This window comes from Salmo salar, chromosome 02, assembly GCF_965601325.2.
Source record: "Salmo salar chromosome 02, fSalSal1, whole genome shotgun sequence".
Classification (NCBI taxonomy): domain Eukaryota; kingdom Metazoa; phylum Chordata; class Actinopteri; order Salmoniformes; family Salmonidae; genus Salmo; species Salmo salar.
This window is the reverse complement of record NC_138292.1, coordinates 92140430-92159355: the sequence shown is the minus strand read 5'-3', so window position 1 is coordinate 92159355 and position 18926 is coordinate 92140430. Positions and strand designations below refer to the sequence as shown.

At 42.8% G+C, this 18926-nt stretch overlaps 1 long non-coding RNA gene across 1 annotated transcript in view; it reads right to left on the bottom strand.

Annotated features, from left to right (window-relative positions):
* Window positions 1-3990: 3990 nt before the first annotated feature.
* Window positions 3991-18926, bottom strand: part of LOC145863041 (uncharacterized) — a 107247-nt gene continuing 92311 nt past the window's right edge. The window contains exon 2 of the long non-coding RNA XR_014382374.1: window positions 3991-7214. This is a non-coding gene — a long non-coding RNA (uncharacterized LOC145863041). The remainder of the gene's footprint in view (window positions 7215-18926) is intronic.

The window sequence follows — 18926 nt, the reverse complement described above, 5'->3', positions numbered from 1 at the left end:
GAATGTGAACAGGTTCAGTGACGGTGGAATGTGAACAGGTTGGAAGAGCCAGTACACAGTGAGGGTGGAATGTGAACAGGTTGGAAGTGCCAGTACACAGTGAGGGTGGAATGTGAACAGGTTGGAAGAGCCAGTACACAGTGAGGGTGGAATGTGAACAGGTTGGAAGAGCCAGTACACAGTGAGGGTGTAATGTGAACAGGTTGGAAGAGCCAGTACACAGTGAGGGTGGAATGTGAACAGGTTGGAAGAGCCAGTACACAGTGAGGGTGGAATGTGAACAGGTTCAGTGAGGGTGGAATGTGAACAGGTTGGAAGAGCCAGTACACAGTGAGGGTGGAATGTGAACAGGTTAGAAGAGCCAGTACACAGTGAGTGTGTTCCCTCCACATCTGCTATAACATCCCTGAGAGAAGATGCTGCCACCACCTTTCAGCAGAGAACAAAGAAGATGACCATGCATGAAACGTTAACCAGCGAATTTCATGAGCATAAAATGAAATATCTGAAGGAAGAACATGAGATGAGAATTGTCCAGGTTGAATTGGATATGAAGTTGGAAGAGAGAGGTATGATCCTAAAAAGAGACAGTAATGAGACAATAGTGATGACCAGCCATGGTGTACAATATGATCTGTAAAACAATACATGTTTTGTCATTTGGATATTCATGAGTGAGAGTATTTTAATCACCACAAACTACATTTTAAACCAGCCTTGGTTTAGTCACTTATTTAATTTTGCTTCACACTATTTGAATTTTGTACAGAACAAACATGATCAAACCAAAAATAAGCCACAATGAACACATTCCATATTTAAAGGGAAAAAAGGATTCTGCCAGTCCGTGGTGAGTAATCGCAGTTCAGATGTCCAGAAGTTATTTTCAGTCATAAGCGACGGTAGCGACATTATGTAAAAAATAAGTAAAAAAATAAGTTCCAAACAACGCAAAGAAACGATCAAAAAAACACAATTGGTTGGGAATACGTAAAACGTCAGCAAGCGTCCCACCTAGCCCATAGAGGTTAAATCATCTAGTTGAAGTGCTGCAATGTGAAGCAACTCCGTGTGCAAGTCCTCGTTGGTCATTCCTCAGCCATGGACACATCTGCCTCAGCCATGGACACATCTGCCTCAGTCACAGACACATCTACCTCAGCCACGGACACATCTGCCTCAGTCACGGACACATTCTGTTTCAGTCATGGACACATCTGTCTCAGCCATGGACACATCTGCCTCAGTCATGGACACATCTGTCTCAGCCATGGACACATCTGCCTCAGCCATGGACACATCTGCCTCAGCCATGGACACATCTGCCTCAGCCATGGACACATCTGCCTCAGTAATGGACACATCTGCCTCAGTCATGGGTACATCTGCCTCACTCATGGACACATCTACCTCAGCCATGGACACATCTGCCTCAGTCATGGGTACATCTGCCTCAGCCATGGACACATCTGCCTCAGTCATGAGCACATCTGCCACAGCCATGGACACATCTGCCTCAGTCACGGACACATCTGCCTCAGTCACAGACACATCTACCTCAGCCACGGACACATCTACCTCAGTCATGAGCACATCTGCCTCAGCCATGGACACATCTGCCTCAGCCATGGACACATCTGCCTCAAGCACATCTACCTCAGTCATTGACACATCTGCCTCAGTCATGGACACATCTGCCTCAGCCATGGACACATCTGCCTCAGTCATGGACACATCTGCCTCAGTCATGGACACATCTGCCTCAGCCTGCTTCAGGTAGTTGTGCAGCACAGCTGTAGCAATGATCACCTTGCAGCATCTTCTTGGCTTGAAACCAAGTGTATTGTGTAAACACTGGAATCTATTTTTCCATAGTCCAAACATACGTTGGACCATCCCTCTCGTGTGGATATGAGCTCTGTTGTATCTTTGCTGCTCAGCTGTTGTGGGATTTATGTCTGGAGTGAATAAAAAGTGACTCTGACCAGATTACTATGTAGTAACTATTAGTAGACCAGATTACTATGTAGTAACTATTAGTAGACCATATTACTATGTAGTAACTATTAGTAGACCATATTACTATGTAGTAACTATTAGTAGACCATGTTACTATGTAGTAACTATTAGTAGACCATGTGTCTCACCCTAATAATTTGGTCTATTTTCCCCTCTTAATTTTGCCTACTGTTCTGACTTGGTGGTGCACCTGTAGCCTATAACCTGTCTTAGAGAAATGTAATCATTGAATATTGTAAGAGCTTTCATTGTCTGCTTATATGCCCCATTAATTTATCCTACGGTTCTGACTGGGTGTACAGGGAGGACACTGTAAGAACGGCCCATGTTCTGAATTCTGTCGCTGTACATTTCAAAAGTGCTATATAGTTACATTGACTATGTCAGTCTTAGCTCGCTCATGAATGTCTTAATCGAAATGGCCATCTCTGAAACTGACTGAGCACAATGAAGAGTTGAGGGAAATCCTTCAAATCGTGAGTTGCACATTTCCAACGGGCAACAATGTTTGAGAACTCTAAATAAGGAGATATCCAACCTGAACATTGATGGAGAACCAGTTGTTATGGTTACAGTACTCCTCAGCATCAGGAGTTGATGGTTGACCAGTTGTTATGGTTACGGTACTTAGCATCAGGAGTTGATGGTAAACCAGTTGTTATGGTTACGGTACTCCTCAGCATCAGGAGTTGATGGTAAACCAGTTGTTATGGTTACAGTACTCCTCAGCATCAGGAGTTGATGGTAAACCAGTTGTTATGGTTACAGTACTCCTCAGCATCAGGAGTTGATGGTAAACCAGTTGTTATGGTTACGGTACTCCTCAACATCAGGAGTTGATGGTAAACCAGTTGTTATGGTTACGGTACTCCTCAGCATCAGGAGTTGATGGTAAACCAGTTGTTATGGTTACAGTACTCCTCAGCATCAGGAGTTGATGGTAAACCAGTTGTTATGGTTACGGTACTCCTCAGCATCAGGAAACTAGATGTAAAGACTCCTCATGCAGACTTTATAGTTGGCTTGGCCAGCAGCATCAGGAAACTAGATGTAAAGACTCCTCCTGCAGACTTTATAGTTGGCTTGATCAGCAGCATCAGGAAACTAGATGTAAAGACTCCTCCTGCAGACTGTATAGTTGGCTTGACCAGCAGCATCAGGAAACTAGATGTAAAGACTCCTCCTGCAGACTTTATAGTTGGCTTGGCCAGCAGCATCAGGAAACTAGATGTAAAGACTCCTCCTGCAGACTTTGTGAACTATTAAACACACAGTTGCTTCACTGGCACCGACACAAATCACCAGTTTCACAATGAAAGATTCCAGATGCCAAAAACCTCAGTGATCAGAACTTGGAGGTAATTGGGTGAAGGCCTTGTCTGTGAAACCAGCCCTGAGTGGTTTATATAACTGTGTTTCTTTCTTTCTTTCAGAACAGGCTAAATCTACGAATATTTTAAGATAAGACAGCTCAAACAAGCATTTTAGTCTGGGACTAAGCTTAAGCCTTCTATGTGAAACCGGCTCTGTGTTTTATATAATATGACTAAATGTGTTTCTGTGTTGCAGGGACAGTCAAGAAATGGAACGGCAAGGCCACAGAACATGACATAAGCAGAGCTGTGGGAGACCACCTCAAGCCCCTGGTAGAGCCGGCGGTGGTGTTTACCACTCCACCACGCCTTCAGCAGGCTGGAAAAGTGGGATTGATCTGGATGATCCATTTGTTTGTTTTGGTTTGCAGTAGTTGAATCCTTTGACGTATTGTTGAATTAAACATTTATCTTCAACAAATGCACTGGGTTGGTTGAAAAGTGATACTAAACTTACATACAGCACTATTATGACATAGTGGAATAAATACTGAATTTATACTGTTTTTCATACTAAGATGGACCAGCACATATTTGTTCATTGGTTTTGCAAGAGTCTTGATTGGTCGGTCATTGGGTTAATTTGTTTTACAATATGTTCAAATCAAATCAAGCTTTATTTATACAGCACATTTCAGACATGGATGCAACACAATGGCTTCACAGGAAAAACACAAACAAATATTTAGTACACAACAAACCGAATAATAACAACTGAAAGACTAATGAGCATTCTGATGAAAATGCCAGTGATTAAAATACTAAGAATTGGATGCAATATCCAACCCAAAATATAAGCTTGTTTTACTCCATAGTTTGTTGCTAAGATCCCCAGCAAATATCCCTAAAATAGAAGAGGGGAACAAATGAAGTCACTGACAACAACCACAACTAAAGAGGTGGGGTTTTAGGAGGGGTTCTGATAGACACTATGGGGGTGTCCACTGAAAGTTGACTAGTAACAACAACTGGGACCTAAAAGACACCCACCATGAGACCCACTAAATCTGGCCAAGAAGAGGAAAACAAAAGAAAAACCCACACCAAACTTAAAGACAGGAAGCAAACCAAAAAGGTGGCGCAACTAAAGGTGTTGACTCTCCACATGTATCAAGACAACTGGAGCACTGGGCCAGACACTCTTAAATAGAACCTGGACCAGCTCAGGTGAAACACCTTCCCACTAACGAGATGGACAAGCCAGCACAGGTGTAACACATACTGACTAACGAGGTGACACCAATCAGTGCGTCCTACGTGCTAACGAGCTAGACGTGCTAACGAGCTAGACGGGCTAAACGTGCTAACGAGCTAGACGTGCTGACGAGCTAGACGTGCTAATGACCAACCTCAAAACTTAAATGGAAAAACCAACGCCTGTAACACCTGGCTGACAACAATAAAAACATTTTTTTTTTTAAACATGTAATTCTAAAGATATATATTTTTCGACAATGTAATTTTTGGTTTCTAGAACTCTCATCCCCTTGGAACGAGCCCAAACAAAACTCATCTCTAATACAGAAAAACGTGCAGTCAAAATAAATTGTGATCCATGGCAACGCACTGGCTAAATGAAAAACTTGTTGAATGCCCACCATGAGACAATCAGAAACCAAGTTGTCCTTACCTCAGACATGTCTGATTTCAAGAGGAAACTCCTGCAATATCCGTAGTAACTTTCCACCTCACTGCGGAGCTTCTCTCTCTATTCAGGGTTCACTAGATAGGCATGTTGTTAGATCGGGCCCAGTCCCCAATGTCATGCTCTAGTACATTTGGGTTGGCACATCTGAGAATTAACCCTGATATTCTAAAAGCAGGGCAACAAAGTCAATACAATTGTACAAAAAAATGGTCAGTTTAATATAATTAATATAATATAAAATGTCAATATAATTATATAGTTGATTGCATAAATAATTATGATTACTAAATGTTAAATGAAATGTAAATATGAAATATCAAAAGCAAATGTGAAATAAATACAATTAGCACTTGAATCTTGTAAATAAATAAATACTGGATTATACACATTATGATTCAAATAGATTATAGACACTTTTTATTAAACTGCGTCCATGTGTATAAGTACGTTGAATATTTAATATTTGAGTAAAATAAGCTTCAAGTACGTTGAAAGTAAGTTGTTTTCTTTTCAACTTTCAACTAAACCCAAACTTATATTGGACGTCAGGCATAGTCTTATTTTCAACGTCTTTTCAATGACATTATGCTAGGTGGGATAGCCCAATGTCAAAGCACAGTTCTAAAGTGTCCAAATCAATAACCAATATGCAGAAACAGTTTGTGATAAATTGAAAACCTCAACATAAAATGTGCTATATACACAAACATCTGCCACAATAATCATATTACTTGTATTTTTTTAAACAAACACCTTAAACTGCACACGCACCTGAAACACTGTTGTTTTGACAAGTAGCAATAAATCACTGATATCCATTAGGGGGGAAATCAGGTTGTACGTGCTGTTGAAACTAACACAACTAAACAAACACATGGAAATGGGTGATAACTTTTACCTCACTGATTAGAGGACAACCTGCAGAAGACAGTCAGCTACATTTTGGAGTGATGCATTTAAATGTAGGGGTCGCTAAACAAAGGAACACAACACTTATTTGTCATCACTCACTCATCAATATCATGTTGAAATCAATTGTGCGAGAGGAGGGAGATGAAGTTGCACGTCCTGTTAAAACTAACAGCTCAAAAATCACACGGAATCTGGGAACGATGTGTACATCCCTGGTTAGAGGACAATTTGTAGAAAACAGCTAGCTACATTTTGAAGTGTTGCATTTTGATTCCAGTGGGTCACCAACATGGTAAGTGTAACAACTCTTTTTTTGTTAGTCACTTTTTGTTAAATCACATAAATAGTACTCTTCCATTTCAGAGCCTGGATTTTCCCCCTGAGGCTAATATCCATATCATGTTGAAATCAATAGAACAGGGGACAAACGTTTAGGGTTCTACATTGTGACATCATTAAAATACTCCTTCTACAAAGTTAAAACATTCTACCTTCTGACATTATTTCATTGATATCATGAAACAACTCATCCATGTATTTTCTGATGTTTGATCAGAGATCTTTTATCAGAGTATCTCTTCCCACATTGATCACAGCTAAAAGGTTTCTTTCCTGTGTGTACTTGCTGGTGTCTAGTCAGATGGCTAGATCTAATATAACTGTGTGTAGTTTACTGGTGGGATTTCAGGGAGCTTGACTGAGTAAAACTCTTCCCACATTGATCACAGCTATAAGATTTCTCTCCTGTGTGTGTTCTCTGGTGTGCAGTCAGATCTCTAGATGTAATAAAACTTTTCACACATTGATTACAACTAAAAGGTTTCTCTCCTGTGATAACAGGTTGCTTGACTGAGTAAAACTCTTCCCACATTGAGTACAGCTGTACGGTTTCTCTCCTGTATGTGTTCTCTGGTGTATAATCAGATAGCAAGATGTAGTAAAACTCTTCCCACATTGATCACAGCTGTAAGGTTTCTCTCCAGTGTGAATTCTCAGGTGTACTTGTAGTGATTTTAATCTTAAGTAACTCTTCCCACAATCAAAACAGTGGTGAGATTTCTCTCCTGTGTGTGTTCCCTGGTGTATTTTAAGTTCTGATGAAGATTTGCAACGTTTCCCACAGTCAGAGCAGCAGATAGATTTCTTCCCTGTGGGTCTCTGCTGGTGTTTGAGGTGATAGGATCTGGACAGACTCTTCTCTGACTCGTTAGTATCATGATGTTGAGGCTCCCCAGAGGATCCATGATAGTCACGTCTCTCTCCTGTGTGAACAAGTCAGACAGATGGTTAAAGGCCCACAACAGCAGAAATCCACTGAAAAACAGCGTAGCCATGATACTGTACAACAATTGACGTCTGTAATGAATGTTAAAATTACTTGACAATTGTCTTAAGACAGTCAAGTGAACAACAATAGTCATATTTAGTCTTATTTTCACATTAGTAGTAACTAGAAATAAGTAAAAGGTGTTGAACTCCTAAGCAGTGTGCAGGCAACTTTTGTTCTCAAATATAGGCACCTTTCTGTGTTTGCTAAAATTGCGACAAGGGCGATGCACACAATTTGATTGCAGAAACACCTCCCTGCTAATGCAGAAACCGCTAGTTATGGATGTAGTATATCTGCCTGGAGCAAAAATGGTGAGCAAGTGGCCTAAGCTGTGCCATTAGAGATTCTGGGTTCGAGTCCAAGCTCTGTTGCAGCCGACCGGGAGGCCCATGGGGCGACGCACAATTGGCCCAGCGTCGTCCGGGTTAGGGGAGGGTTTGGCCGGCAGGGATATCCTTGTCTCATCGCGCACTAGCGACTCCTGTGGCGGGCCCGGCGCAGTGCACGCTGACCAGGTCGCCAGGTGTACAGTGTTTCCTCCGACACATTGGTGCTGCTGGCTTCCGGGTTGGATGGGCATTGTGTCATGAAGCATCGCGGCTAGGTTGAATTGTGTTTCGGAAGACGCATGGCTCTCGACCTTCGCCTCTCCAGAGTCCGTATGGGAGTTGCAGCGATGAGACAAGACTGTAAGTACCAATTGGGGAGAAAAAAGGGGTGAAAAAATATATATATTTAAAAAATGGTGAGCAAAGATTAGTTTTCACAATGTATTCTGAATATTACAGCACTAGATCAGGAGTGCTACTCAAGGTAACTCACATTAAACTCTGTGTCTATTCACTACTTCACCACCGTGGGGGAAAACTCAGGGGAGTTCTCATAGGCTGACAGAAAATATAGCCTCCATTTCCAGGTTGATTATGATTATCATCATTTGACACTACTTTGGGTTATAATTGTAAGGCTCGTTTGAATGTCCTGATTTAATATAATGTTTGTGTTATTGTCGAAAATGTACTACTTTATATTTAATAACGACTTAAAAAAAAAGAAAAGCCAATTGGCTAGTTTTCCATCAGCCTGACAATGAGGTTTTGTCCACTAAGTGTACGACAAAATGGTCTATAATCTCACCTAACAATAACATAGACCTACTGCAGGACCCATAACTGCACCTAACAACAACATAGACCTATTTTATTTTATTAAACTCTCTGTAGGTCATGCCAGTAGGTTACAGTAGGTTGTAACTCTCTAGGTCATGCCAGTAGGTTACAGTAGGTTGTAACTCTCTAGGTCATGCCAGTAGGCTACAGTAGGTTGTATCTCTCTAGGTCATGCCAGTAGACTACAGTAGGTTGTATCTCTCTAGGTCATGCCAGTAGGTTACAGGTAGGTTGTAACTCTCTAGGTCATGCCAGTAGGCTACAGTAGGTTGTATCTCTCCAGGTCATGCCAGTAGGTTACAGTTGGTTGTATCTCTCTAGGTCATGCCAGTAGGTTACAGTTGGTTGTATCTCTCTAGGTCATGCCAGTAGGTTACAGTTGGTTGTAACTCTCTAGGTCATGCCAGTAGGTTACAGTTGGTTGTATCTCTCAAGGTCATGCCAGTAGGTTACAGTTGGTTGTATCTCTCTAGGTCATGCCAGTAGGTTACAGTTGGTTGTAACTCTCTAGGTCATGCCAGTAGGTTACAGTAGGTTGTAACTCTCTAGGTCATGCCAGTAGGTTACAGTAGGTTGTATCTCTCTAGGTCATGTCAGTAGGTTACAGTAGGCTACAGTAGGTTGTAACTCTCTAGGTCATGCCAGTAGGTTACAGTAGGTTGTAACTCTAGGTCATGCCAGTAGCTTACAGAGGTTGTATCTCTCTAGATCATGCCAGTAGACTACAGTAGGTTGTATCTCTAGGTCATGCCAGTAGGCTACAGTAGGTTGTAACTCTATAGGTCATGCCAGTAGGGTACAGTAGGTTACAGTAGGTTGTAACTCTAGGTCATGCCAGTAGGCTACAGTAGGTTGTATCTCTCTAGGTCATGCCAGTAGGTTACAGTTGGTTGTATCTCTCGAGGTCATGCCAGTAGGTTACAGTAGGTTGTAACTCTCTAGGTCATGCCAGTAGGTTACAGTAGGTTGTAACTCTCTAGGTCATGCCAGTAGGGTACAGTAGGTTACAGTAGGTTGTAACTCTAGGTCATGCCAGTAGACTACAGTAGGATGTATCTCTCTAGGTCATGCCAGTAGGCTACAGTAGGTTGTAACTCTCTAGGTCATGCCAATAGGCTACAGTTGGTTGTAAATCTCTAGGTCATGCCAGTAGGTTACAGGTTTGTATCTCTCTAGGTCATGCCAGTAGACTACAGTAGTATGTAACTCTCTAGGTCATGCCAGTAGGCTACAGTAGGTTGTAACTCTCTAGGCCATGCCAGTAGGCAACAGTAGGTTGTATCTCTCTAGGTCATGCCAGTAGGTTACAGTAGGTTGTAACTCTCTAGGTCATGCCAGTAGGCTACAGTAGGTTGTAACTCTCTAGGTCATGCCAGTAGACTACAGTAGGTTGTATCTCTCTAGGTCATGCCAGTAGGTTACAGTAGGTTGTATCTCTCTAGGTCATGCAAGTAGGTTACAGTAGGTTGTATCTCTCTAGGTCATGCCAGTAGGCTACAGTAGGTTGTATCTCTCTAGGTCATGCCAGTAGGTTACAGTAGGTTGTATCTCTCTAGGTCATGCCAGTAGGTTACAGTAGGTTGTATCTCTCTAGGTCATGCCAGTAGGTTACAGTAGGTTGTATCTCTCTAGGTCATGCCAATAGGTTACAGTAGGAAGTAAATCTCTAGGTCATGCCAGTAGAGTACAGTAGGATGTATCTCTCTAGGTCATGCCAGTAGGTTACAGTAGGTTGTATCTCTCTAGGTCATGTCAGTAGGTTACAGTAGGCTACAGTAGGTTGTAACTCTCTAGGTCATGCCAGTAGGCTACAGTAGGTTGTATCTCTCTAGGTCATGCCAGTAGGTTACAGTAGGTTGTAACTCTCTAGGTCATGCCAGTAGGTTGTATCTCTCTAGGTCATGCCAGTAGGCTACAGTTGGTTGTATCTCTCTAGATCATGCCAGTAGGTTACAGTAGGTTGTAACTCTCTAGGTCATGCCAGTAGGCTACAGTAGGTTACAGTAGGTTGTAACTCTAGGTCATGCCAATAGGCTACAGTAGGTTGTATCTCTCTAGGTCATGCCAGTAGGTTACAGTAGGTTGTAACTCTCTAGGTCATACCAGTAGGCTACAGTTGGTTGTAAATCTCTAGGTCATGCCAGTAGGCTACAGTTGGTTGTAACTCTCTAGGTCATGCCAGTAGATTACAGTAGGTTGTAACTCTCTAGGTCATGCCAGTAGGGTACAGTAGGTTACAGTAGGTAGTAACTCTAGGTCATGCCAGTAGGCTACAGTAGGTTGTATCTCTCTAGGTCATGCCAGTAGGTTACAGTTGGTTGTATCTCTCTAGGTCGTGCCAGTAGGTTACAGTAGGTTGTAACTCTCTAGGTCATGCCAGTAGGTTACAGTAGGTTGTAACTCTCTAGGTCATGCCAGTAGGGTACAGTAGGTTACAGTAGGTTGTAACTCTAGGTCATGCCAGTAGGCTACAGTAGGTTGTATCTCTCTAGGTCATGCCAGTAGGTTACAGTAGGTTGTAACTCTCTAGGTCATGCCAGTAGGCTACAGTAGGTTGTATCTCTCTAGGTCATGCCAGTAGGTTCCAGTAGGTTGTATCTCTCTAGGTCATGCGAGTAGGTTACAGTAGGTTGTATCTCTCTAGGTCATGCGAGTAGGTTACAGTAGGTTGTATCTCTCTAGGTCATGCCAGTAGGTTACAGTAGGTTGTATCTCTCTAGGTCATGCCAATAGGTTACAGTAGTAAGTAAATCTCTAGGTCATACCAGTAGAGTACAGTAGGATGCATCTCTCTAGGTCATGCCAGTAGGTTACAGTAGGTTTTATCTCTCTAGGTCATGTCAGTAGGTTACAGTAGGCTACAGTAGGTTGTAACTCTCTAGGTCATGCCAGTAGGTTACAGTAGGTTGTAACTCTAGGTCATGCCAGTAGCTTACAGAGGTTGTATCTCTCTAGGTTATGCCAGTAGACTACAGTAGGTTGTATCTCTCTAGGTCATGCCAGTAGGCTACAGTAGGTTGTAACTCTATAGGTCATGCCAGTAGGGTACAGTAGGTTACAGTAGGTTGTAACTCTAGGTCATGCCAGTAGGCTACAGTAGGTTGTATCTCTCTAGGTCATGCCAGTAGGTTACAGTTGGTTGTATCTCTCGAGGTCATGCCAGTAGGTTACAGTAGGTTGTAACTCTCTAGGTCATGCCAGTAGGTTACAGTAGTATGTAACTCTCTAGGTCATGCCAGTAGGTTACAGTAGGTTGTAACTCTCTAGGTCATGCCAGTAGGGTACAGTAGGTTACAGTAGGTAGTAACTCTAGGTCATGCCAATAGGCTACAGTAGGTTGTATCTCTCTAGGTCATGCCAGTAGGTTACAGTAGGTTGTATCTCTCTAGGTCATGCCAGTAGGTTACAGTAGGTTGTATCTCTCTAGGTCATGCCAATAGGTTACAGTAGGAAGTAAATCTCTAGGTCATGCCAGTAGAGTACAGTAGGATGTATCTCTCTAGGTCATGCCAGTAGGTTACAGTAGGTTGTATCTCTCTAGGTCATGTCAGTAGGTTACAGTAGGCTACAGTAGGTTGTAACTCTCTAGGTCATGCCAGTAGGCTACAGTAGGTTGTATCTCTCTAGGTCATGCCAGTAGGTTACAGTAGGTTGTAACTCTCTAGGTCATGCCAGTAGGTTGTATCTCTCTAGGTCATGCCAGTAGGCTACAGTTGGTTGTATCTCTCTAGATCATGCCAGTAGGTTACAGTAGGTTGTAACTCTCTAGGTCATGCCAGTAGGCTACAGTAGGTTACAGTAGGTTGTAACTCTAGGTCATGCCAATAGGCAAATAATATAAAAAATAGCTTTAACAATGAGTTATGGGTTCGACTTAACATTTTGTAAAATCTGGAAAATAACTGAACAAACCATAAATTATCATTTAAAAAATATATTTGTATTATAGGAGGCAAATCAGGTTACAGTAGGTTGTAACTCTCTAGGTCATGCCAGTAGGTTACAGTAGGTTGTAACTCTCTAGGTCATACCAGTAGGCTACAGTTGGTTGTAAATCTCTAGGTCATGCCAGTAGGCTACAGTTGGTTGTATCTCTCTAGGTCATGCCAGTAGACTACAGTAGGATGTAAATCTCTAGGTCATGCCAGTAGGTTACAGCAGGTTGTAACTCTCTAGGTCATGCCAGTAGGCTACAGTAGGTTGTAACTCTCTAGGCCATGCCAGTAGGCTACAGTAGGTTGTAATTCTCTAGGTCATGCCAGTAGGTTACAGTAGGTTGTATCTCTCTAGGTCATACCAGTAGACTACAGTAGGTTGTATCTCTCTAGGTCATACCAGTAGACTACAGTAGGTTGTATCTCTCTAGCTCATGCCAGTAGGTTACAGTAGGTTGTAACTCTCTAGGTCATGCCAGTAGGTTACAGTAGGTTGTAACTCTAGGTCATGCCAGTAGGTTACAGTAGGTTGTATCTCTCTAGGTCATGCCAGTAGGCTACAGTAGGATGTATCTCTCTAGGTCATGCCAGTAGGCTACAGTAGGTTGTAACTCTCTAGGTCATGCCAATAGGCTACAGTTGGTTGTAAATCTCTAGGTCATGCCAGTAGGTTACAGGTTTGTATCTCTCTAGGTCATGCCAGTAGACTACAGTAGTATGTAACTCTCTAGGTCATGCCAGTAGGTTACAGTAGGTTGTAACTCTCTAGGTCATGCCAGTAGGGTACAGTAGGTTACAGTAGGTAGTAACTCTAGGTCATGCCAGTAGGCTACAGTAGGATGTATCTCTCTAGGTCATGCCAGTAGGCTACAGTAGGTTGTAACTCTCTAGGCCATGCCAGTAGGCAACAGTAGGTTGTATCTCTCTAGGTCATGCCAGTAGGTTACAGTAGGTTGTAACTCTCTAGGTCATGCCAGTAGGCTACAGTAGGTTGTAACTCTCTAGGTCATGCCAGTAGACTACAGTAGGTTGTATCACTCTAGGTCATGCCAGTAGGTTACAGTAGGTTGTATCTCTCTAGGTCATGCCAGTAGGTTACAGTAGGTTGTATCTCTCTAGGTCATGCCAGTAGGCTACAGTAGGTTGTATCTCTCTAGGTCATGCCAGTAGGTTACAGTAGGTTGTATCTCTCTAGGTCATGCCAGTAGGTTACAGTAGGTTGTATCTCTCTAGGTCATGCCAATAGGTTACAGTAGGAAGTAAATCTCTAGGTCATGCCAGTAGAGTACAGTAGGATGTATCTCTCTAGGTCATGCCAGTAGGTTACAGTAGGTTGTATCTCTCTAGGTCATGTCAGTAGGTTACAGTAGGCTACAGTAGGTTGTAACTCTCTAGGTCATGCCAGTAGGCTACAGTAGGTTGTATCTCTCTAGGTCATGCCAGTAGGTTACAGTAGGTTGTAACTCTCTAGGTCATGCCAGTAGGTTGTATCTCTCTAGGTCATGCCAGTAGGCTACAGTTGGTTGTATCTCTCTAGATCATGCCAGTAGGTTACAGTAGGTTGTAACTCTCTAGGTCATGCCAGTAGGCTACAGTAGGTTACAGTAGGTTGTAACTCTAGGTCATGCCAATAGGCAAATAATATAAAAAATAGCTTTAACAATGAGTTATGGGTTCGACTTAACATTTTGTAAAATCTGGAAAATAACTGAACAAACCATAAATTATCATTTAAAAAATATATTTGTATTATAGGAGGCAAATCAGGTTACAGTAGGTTGTAACTCTCTAGGTCATGCCAGTAGGTTACAGTAGGTTGTAACTCTCTAGGTCATACCAGTAGGTTACAGTAGGTTGTAACTCTAGGTCATGCCAGTAGCTTACAGAGGTTGTATCTCTCTAGGTTATGCCAGTAGACTACAGTAGGTTGTATCTCTCTAGGTCATGCCAGTAGGGTACAGTAGGTTACAGTAGGTTGTAACTCTAGGTCATGCCAGTAGGCTACAGTAGGTTGTATCTCTCTAGGTCATGCCAGTAGGTTACAGTTGGTTGTATCTCTCGAGGTCATGCCAGTAGGTTACAGTAGGTTGTAACTCTCTAGGTCATGCCAGTAGGTTACAGTAGGTTGTAACTCTCTAGGTCATGCCAGTAGGGTACAGTAGGTTACAGTAGGTTGTAACTCTAGGTCATGCCAGTAGGCTACAGTAGGATGTATCTCTCTAGGTCATGCCAGTAGGCTACAGTAGGTTGTAACTCTCTAGGTCATGCCAATAGGCTACAGTTGGTTGTAAATCTCTAGGTCATGCCATGAGGTTACAGGTTTGTATCTCTCTAGGTCATGCCAGTAGACTACAGTAGTATGTAACTCTCTAGGTCATGCCAGTAGGTTACAGTAGGTTGTAACTCTCTAGGTCATGCCAGTAGGGTACAGTAGGTTACAGTAGGTAGTAACTCTAGGTCATGCCAATAGGCTACAGTAGGTTGTATCTCTCTAGGTCATGCCAAGTAGGTTACAGGTAGGAAGTAAATCTCTAGGTCATGCCAGTAGAGTACAGTAGGATGTATCTCTCTAGGTCATGCCAGTAGGCTACAGTTGGTTGTAAATCTCTAGGTCATGCCAGTAGGCTACAGTTGGTTGTATCTCTCTAGGTCATGCCAGTAGACTACAGTAGGATGTAAATCTCTAGGTCATACCAGTAGACTACAGTAGGTTGTATCTCTCTAGGTCATACCAGTAGACTACAGTAGGTTGTATCTCTCTAGCTCATGCCAGTAGGTTACAGTAGGTTGTAACTCTCTAGGTCATGCCAGTAGGTTACAGTAGGTTGTAACTCTAGGTCATGCCAGTAGGTTACAGTAGGTTGTATCTCTCTAGGTCATGCCAGTAGGCTACAGTAGGTTGTATCTCTCTAGGTCATGCCAGTAGGTTACAGTAGGTTGTAACTCTAGGTCATGCCAGTAGGCTACAGTAGGTTGTATCTCTCTAGGTCATGCCAGTAGGTTACAGTAGGTTGTAACTCTCTAGGTCATACCAGTAGGCTACAGTTGGTTGTAAATCTCTAGGTCATGCCAGTAGGCTACAGTTGGTTGTATCTCTCTAGGTCATGCCAGTAGACTACAGTAGGATGTAAATCTCTAGGTCATGCCAGTAGGTTACAGCAGGTTGTAACTCTCTAGGTCATGCCAGTAGGCTACAGTAGGTTGTAACTCTCTAGGCCATGCCAGTAGGCTACAGTAGGTTGTAATTCTCTAGGTCATGCCAGTAGGTTACAGTAGGTTGTAACTCTAGGTCATGCCAGTAGGTTACAGTAGGTTGTATCTCTCTAGGTCATACCAGTAGACTACAGTAGGTTGTATCTCTCTAGATCATGCCAGTAGGTTACAGTAGGTTGTAACTCTCTAGGTCATGCCAGTAGGCTACAGTAGGTTACAGTAGGTTGTAACTCTAGGTCATGCCAATAGGCTACAGTAGGTTGTATCTCTCTAGGTCATGCCAGTAGGTTACAGTAGGTTGTAACTCTCTAGGTCGTGCCAGTAGGTTACAGTAGGTTGTAACTCTCTAGGTCATGCCAGTAGGTTACAGTAGGTTGTAACTCTCTAGGTCATGCCAGTAGGGTACAGTAGGTTACAGTAGGTTGTAACTCTAGGTCATGCCAGTAGGCTACAGTAGGTTGTATCTCTCTAGGTCATGCCAGTAGGTTACAGTAGGTTGTAACTCTCTAGGTCATGCCAGTAGGCTACAGTAGGTTGTATCTCTCTAGGTCATGCCAGTAGGTTACAGTAGGTTGTATCTCTCTAGGTCATGCGAGTAGGTTACAGTAGGTTGTATCTCTCTAGGTCATGCCAGTAGGTTACAGTAGGTTGTATCTCTCTAGGTCATGCCAATAGGTTACAGTAGTAAGTAAATCTCTAGGTCATACCAGTAGAGTACAGTAGGATGCATCTCTCTAGGTCATGCCAGTAGGTTACAGTAGGTTTTATCTCTCTAGGTCATGTCAGTAGGTTACAGTAGGCTACAGTAGGTTGTAACTCTCTAGGTCATGCCAGTAGGTTACAGTAGGTTGTAACTCTAGGTCATGCCAGTAGCTTACAGAGGTTGTATCTCTCTAGGTTATGCCAGTAGACTACAGTAGGTTGTATCTCTCTAGGTCATGCCAGTAGGCTACAGTAGGTTGTAACTCTATAGGTCATGCCAGTAGGGTACAGTAGGTTACAGTAGGTTGTAACTCTAGGTCATGCCAGTAGGCTACAGTAGGTTGTATCTCTCTAGGTCATGCCAGTAGGTTACAGTTGGTTGTATCTCTCGAGGTCATGCCAGTAGGTTACAGTAGGTTGTAACTCTCTAGGTCATGCCAGTAGGTTACAGTAGTATGTAACTCTCTAGGTCATGCCAGTAGGTTACAGTAGGTTGTAACTCTCTAGGTCATGCCAGTAGGGTACAGTAGGTTACAGTAGGTAGTAACTCTAGGTCATGCCAATAGGCTACAGTAGGTTGTATCTCTCTAGGTCATGCCAGTAGGTTACAGTAGGTTGTATCTCTCTAGGTCATGCCAGTAGGTTACAGTAGGTTGTATCTCTCTAGGTCATGCCAATAGGTTACAGTAGGAAGTAAATCTCTAGGTCATGCCAGTAGAGTACAGTAGGATGTATCTCTCTAGGTCATGCCAGTAGGTTACAGTAGGTTGTATCTCTCTAGGTCATGTCAGTAGGTTACAGTAGGCTACAGTAGGTTGTAACTCTCTAGGTCATGCCAGTAGGCTACAGTAGGTTGTATCTCTCTAGGTCATGCCAGTAGGTTACAGTAGGTTGTAACTCTCTAGGTCATGCCAGTAGGTTGTATCTCTCTAGGTCATGCCAGTAGGCTACAGTTGGTTGTATCTCTCTAGATCATGCCAGTAGGTTACAGTAGGTTGTAACTCTCTAGGTCATGCCAGTAGGCTACAGTAGGTTACAGTAGGTTGTAACTCTAGGTCATGCCAATAGGCAAATAATATAAAAAATAGCTTTAACAATGAGTTATGGGTTCGACTTAACATTTTGTAAAATCTGGAAAATAACTGAACAAACCATAAATTATCATTTAAAAAATATATTTGTATTATAGGAGGCAAATCAGGTTACAGTAGGTTGTAACTCTCTAGGTCATGCCAGTAGGTTACAGTAGGTTGTAACTCTCTAGGTCATACCAGTAGGTTACAGTAGGTTGTAACTCTAGGTCATGCCAGTAGCTTACAGAGGTTGTATCTCTCTAGGTTATGCCAGTAGACTACAGTAGGTTGTATCTCTCTAGGTCATGCCAGTAGGGTACAGTAGGTTACAGTAGGTTGTAACTCTAGGTCATGCCAGTAGGCTACAGTAGGTTGTATCTCTCTAGGTCATGCCAGTAGGTTACAGTTGGTTGTATCTCTCTAGGTCATGCCAGTAGGTTACAGTTGGTTGTATCTCTCGAGGTCATGCCAGTAGGTTACAGTAGGTTGTAACTCTCTAGGTCATGCCAGTAGGTTACAGTAGGTTGTAACTCTCTAGGTCATGCCAGTAGGGTACAGTAGGTTACAGTAGGTTGTAACTCTAGGTCATGCCAGTAGGCTACAGTAGGATGTATCTCTCTAGGTCATGCCAGTAGGCTACAGTAGGTTGTAACTCTCTAGGTCATGCCAATAGGCTACAGTTGGTTGTAAATCTCTAGGTCATGCCATGAGGTTACAGGTTTGTATCTCTCTAGGTCATGCCAGTAGACTACAGTAGTATGTAACTCTCTAGGTCATGCCAGTAGGTTACAGTAGGTTGTAACTCTCTAGGTCATGCCAGTAGGGTACAGTAGGTTACAGTAGGTAGTAACTCTAGGTCATGCCAATAGGCTACAGTAGGTTGTATCTCTCTAGGTCATGCCAATAGGTTACAGTAGGAAGTAAATCTCTAGGTCATGCCAGTAGAGTACAGTAGGATGTATCTCTCTAGGTCATGCCAGTAGGCTACAGTTGGTTGTAAATCTCTAGGTCATGCCAGTAGGCTACAGTTGGTTGTATCTCTCTAGGTCATGCCAGTAGACTACAGTAGGATGTAAATCTCTAGGTCATACCAGTAGACTACAGTAGGTTGTATCTCTCTAGGTCATACCAGTAGACTACAGTAGGTTGTATCTCTCTAGCTCATGCCAGTAGGTTACAGTAGGTTGTAACTCTCTAGGTCATGCCAGTAGGTTACAGTAGGTTGTAACTCTAGGTCATGCCAGTAGGTTACAGTAGGTTGTATCTCTCTAGGTCATGCCAGTAGGCTACAGTAGGTTGTATCTCTCTAGGTCATGCCAGTAGGTTACAGTAGGTTGTAACTCTAGGTCATGCCAGTAGGCTACAGTAGGTTGTATCTCTCTAGGTCATGCCAGTAGGTTACAGTAGGTTGTAACTCTCTAGGTCATACCAGTAGGCTACAGTTGGTTGTAAATCTCTAGGTCATGCCAGTAGGCTACAGTTGGTTGTATCTCTCTAGGTCATGCCAGTAGACTACAGTAGGATGTAAATCTCTAGGTCATGCCAGTAGGTT